The sequence below is a fragment of the Chrysemys picta genome, chromosome 4 (assembly GCF_011386835.1).
Source record: "Chrysemys picta bellii isolate R12L10 chromosome 4, ASM1138683v2, whole genome shotgun sequence".
In the NCBI taxonomy this organism is placed as follows: domain Eukaryota; kingdom Metazoa; phylum Chordata; order Testudines; family Emydidae; genus Chrysemys; species Chrysemys picta.
In genome coordinates this window covers 37,419,826-37,424,941 of record NC_088794.1, presented here as the reverse complement: position 1 = coordinate 37,424,941, position 5,116 = coordinate 37,419,826, and the positions used below count along the sequence as shown (strand labels likewise).

At 46.1% G+C, this 5,116-nt stretch overlaps 1 long non-coding RNA gene across 1 annotated transcript in view; it reads left to right on the top strand.

Moving 5' to 3' along the window:
- Positions 1-5,116, top strand: part of LOC122174837 (uncharacterized) — a 44,167-nt gene that overhangs the window by 14,698 nt on the left and 24,353 nt on the right. The gene's annotated exons all lie outside the window — the stretch shown is intronic.

The following is a 5,116-nucleotide window of genomic DNA, read 5'->3' as shown; positions in this document are numbered from 1 at the left end:
GGCTAGGACAATATTTGCTCAGAATATGTTAAAGCTTAATTCCAGTGATCCCAGGGGCTTCCTGAGCATGTCCCACATATGGCATGTTTCCAGGCTTTATCTGATCCTCCACCTCCTCACACGTTCACAACTGGGCGCTGTCTAATGAGCATGAAGCAATATAATGCCCCACCCCTCGGGCTAGATGGAATGAACGCCGCTCCTGGATAAAAACAAAGCCCTGCACTAGATCTTTGTATCTGAAATGGTAACAAATGCCAAAGGATTTCTTGGGGACCAGATGGCACTATGAAATGAGCTTGGATTGAAGCGGAAGGATGGTCTATTGTTTAAGGCACAGGACTGGAAACCTGCATTCAAGTCTTGGCTCCGCACTGATTGCCTGTCTGAACTTGGGCAACTGCCTCAGTTCCCCATCTGTCAAATGGGGATAATAATACTTCCTTAGTCTGTCCTGACTCTTTACATTGTAAGCTCATCAGGGTAAGGGCTGTCACCTGACTGTGCGCAAACAGCACCTAGCACAATGAGGCCCTGATCCTGATTGGCTATGGAGCAATCTTTCTCTGCCTCCCTCCCTCGCTCCCTCCCAGAGATCTTCTTTCTCTGTCCACTCTCAGCCAGACTTCCAAGCTTCTGAAGCCTTTCAGTTCCTCTGACGCTTCTGAGCACTTTGCAGCAGCAATAGCAATGAAAGCCTTTGTCAAGCATGGGATGCATCTTTTGGAGGGACTAGCAATGACGCACTCAGACTAAAGACTAACTTACTGGCCAAGGCCATGCCCCAAGTAAAACCAGTGATTGCCAACTGAAGAATGAAACAGTCTAACTAAAGGTCTGAGGTGACAATACCACTATACTCCAGCCCTGAAGAGGACAACAGCAGCCACGCGCTGGTCTTTGTGCTGGAGAGAAGGAAGAGTCCAAGTTGTAACATTCCCCTCTATTAGTCAGAATAAAGGCAACTCTCACAAGGATAAGACGGAAAGGAGGTGGAAGGAGGCTGAGAGGTGATAGGAGAAGGATATGAGAGGCACAGGTGACTTGAGATCAGCTGACATGGTGCTAAAGGAACTTCTGGTGACTTGGCTGATAGCCAAGGACAATAGTTAGTGCTGCCTCACTATATCTGAGAGGGTGACAGGGGACAACACCAGCATCCAAGCACAGAATAATGGAGTGATGTTTCACACCATATCACGCTCGGAATGGTGAAGAAGGCTGGAATGTTAAGATGGTCACATGATACAAGGAGTATCTTGCTGATCCTCAGCTCTGGCTCAGCCATAGTACTTTTGAGTCTTCTGCCCCAGGGCCCCTATGGGACCCCTTACTCCTGGGCAATCTGACTGTTCCTGGCAGAAGTTCAGGTCACTCCTGGGCCTTTTCAGAGCCCAGTTTACAGTCCCCTTGTCTCGCGCCCCTGGTGGCACTTCCCAAGACCCACAGCAGGGTGCTAGCTGGAAGCAGCCCTCCAGGGCCTTTGCTTATATTGAGCTTGTAGTGTCAAGCTGCCCCAGACCAAAGGGGTTGAAGGAAAAGGTTAGCAGCTGCCTCAGGCTGAGCTCCCCTTGCTACTGGAGCTCACTAGCAGTCCCTGGCAGCTTCCCTTCTCCTGGGAAAACTCCCCCTCCCCCCCACTTTCTGTGGCCAGACTCATCCTTGTAAGCTCCACTTCCCAAGGTGGACCATGTTCTGCTGGTATGCCTAATTGACGCTGCCTGAGTGCAGGCATGCTAGTTAGCCTTTGCACAAGTGGGATGGGGGTGCGTCCCGTCACACTCATAGATGAGCTGAAAGCACAAAGTCGTCTTGGAGGTAATCCTGCCAAGAATAGTGACACCAACACAAAGGCCTTCCAGTGGTAGTGCTGGGATTAGCAACACAGAAATCCCAAGAGAAGAATTGAGCCACTTGCTAGGGCTAGTCACAAAGTCTCCATTGAAACTTTTTTTGCTGGAAAATTAGCTGTTGGGGCAAATGAAATTTTTTTGCAGAAAGTATCTGCCTTCCTTGACATTTTTAATTTTTTTTTTAAGTTTTTGTCCCACAACCAAAACATTTTTGATGTTCTGATTAAACTTTTTGGTTTTCTGATGAAAAGTTGAACTTGTCTGATGAAAATGTCTATGAAAACAAACATTTTTTTTATTTTTGTCAAAATTTTCCATGGCGGTGGGGGGACAGGTACATTTTCTGACAAGCTTTACTGCTTGACAAAGCTCTTTAGTAAATGGGTCAGGGTCAGGCAATATTCCAGCTCATATAGAAGAATTGCTGGTACTGAAAAGCTGATAGAGCTCTGGCTTTTTGAAGTCTGGACATAGGCAAGGAAGCATTAGCTTAAGATAAAGTCAGCCAGTGCTGCCAAGCCAATGGCGGGCCAGACTCCTAAAGGTTTTATGACAAAATGCAAATGCACACATAGAAAGTTGACCAATAGGGAATTTGCCAGATAGGGAAGTACAAACTAGCCACAGACCATAACACTATTCTACTCCCAGGGAGTGAAGCACAGAGGGCAAGTCTGTTCTGTACATCTTTCCTTGGTAACTATAACTTGACGTCCAAGGAGATAGATCCAGTAATGCATGTAAGCTGGATGGTGCAGAAAAAGGGACTACAGAAGGAGTGACTATCAAGAGTACAGGGATGGAGCAGGCTAGAGGGATGAATGGTGACAGTTTGGCAAATTAAAGACACTGGACAATGCTCTTAGTCTAAAGAAATGTACAACAGAGAAACTCAAAAGCTGGCCTTCGTCAGAGGCATTATGGCCATATAGCCCCCCAAAAGATGGTCTGACATACCCAGGGACCACAGAGACAATTGCAATGATGAATTCCCAGAGGAAAAGCAGACTGGGGAAGGGGTGGAGGGAAACAAAAGGCTTGATGGGCAGGTTTGTGGGAAGTGGCAGGGTCTATAGCAGATAGTGTGCCCCTGTGGTAGGGTGACCAGATGTCCCGATTGTATAGGGACAGTCCTGATATTTGGGGCTTTTTTTTAATATGGGCTCCTATTACCCCGAACCCCTGTCCCAACAATTTTTCACACTTGCTATCTGGTCACCCTACCCTGTGGGATACTGAACTTCTGGGAGCTATTTAATGCCCTGGCTTACAAGCTATCATTCAGGGTGCATGCCTACTCCAGGATGGAAAGAAAGGCGGAGCTAGTTGCTCTGTAGATGGTACTTTGTAAAGAAACGAAATACTCTTGGTTGCACACAATTGTCAAAACAGAGGTCTGGCTCAAATAGTGCAGCGTTGCTATTGGCCTCTGGTGGCAAGCTACTACAGAGCCTGCGACCTGCACCAGAAGATAGCAAGCATAGCCAGATGCACCTCTCATGATCAGAATCCACACGGTAGCAGTAAGGACCTGGATTTGTAGGAAGAAAAGAAAAAGTAGAGTTTCCTGAGGAAAGGGTGCAGAGAGAGGAGCCACAGTGTAAAGGGGCCTTAAAGGGGGCAGAAACAGCCGCTTAAGAAAAAGCCCTGCACTGACGATCCCCCACCGCATCTGGTGAAGTGCTCGCACGAGCTCCCTACACTAGTCCAGCTTCTGGCACTGGGGACATGGCCAGAGGGCCATGCATTTCATTCATTCTTTGCTTCCTAGGGCCAACAGGGACTCATGGGATGCAGAGCATAATTTAGAGGATACCTGAGACTAACTTACACTAGAGGCTAAGCAGGCCCATACATTGCCCCAGAATAAAGGAAACACAAAGGTGGCTTAAAGAGGGGCTATGGGCAGAGATGTTTTTGGCAAGTGATTTGCATGATAATTTGGTGGAGACTCTAGATGCCAAAAGGTTATCAGACAAACAAGTACATTTATTCACAAACAGTGCCCAGGGGCGAAGGCTCCCACATATAAAGTATACAGACATGGTATAGAAAAAGAACAAGAAAAATAAATATACATACAATATTTTTAAAAGGCTTTGAGAAGGCAAAAGAGGTCAAGGACCAGTGAGGTTTTCACAGAGGCTGTAAGAATCCACAATGCAGTTGGGGTTACAGAGCTGTTCTCCACCCTGAGCCTAACCAAGCTGCTGTGACACAAGAAATAAATGGTTAGGCTGCCTCAAAGGCATTAGAGCTGTTGGAAACTTGGTGGTTCTGCTCTGCTGGAATTCCTACAAACAATTTCTTGGGTTTCAATCATTCTTAATGGGTTGGCTTCCAAACCCCATACCCACTCTGGTTTTTTAAGTATGGATGATCCCCAGCCAAATCCCTTGATCCTGATCTAGGTTTGGGATTTGAGTTTTCAGCGCAAAAGTGTATAATGGTCTGAATCCAAAAACGGATTCTAAATACTTGAACGTTTCGGGAAAGTTTATTACTAATTGAATGTATTAATGGTGTATCATTATAGTATTTATTATTATTTATGACAATGACTTATTTTATGTTATTATTTATTCCCTGTATAGGTCCATGCCCCTAAGAGTGCATAGTTTATAATATAGTGTAAACAAGAACAGTACATGGAGATGACAACACAGAGGGGGCATGCAAAGGGAGGAGAAAGGTGGGGGGAGGGATAGCTCAGTGGTTTGAGCATTGGGCTGCTAAACCCAGGATTGTGAGTTCAATCCTTGAGGGGGCCACCTAGGGGTCTGGGGCAAAAACAGTACTTGGTCCTGCTAGTGAAGGCAGGGGGCTGGACTTGATGACCTTTCAAGGTCCCTTCCAGTTCTAGGAGATAGGATATCTCCATTAATTTATAATATGAGCATGCAGTAAGTTGGGAGCCTAATGCACATACATGGGAACTTGGGACTTGCCATAGTGGATCAGACCTGAGCTTCATCTAGTCCAGTGTTCTGACTCTGACTCTGGCTAGTACCAGCTGATTCACAGGAAAGTGTAAGAAACCCTTCACTTGGCAGTTATGGGGTGACCTGCCCCCAAGGACAGTTTCCTCCTAAGCCCCACAAGTTAGAGTTGAGCTTATGCCCTGAAGCATTAAGGTTTATATCCCTTTCCAAACTCTTGTTTATTTTCTTAATATTTCCTCATAACCTCTGGTTATTCTTGCAAATTACATGGTAGCTTGTTTGGAAGGTATTTTTGAGTCACTACAGATTTTGAACCCTCCA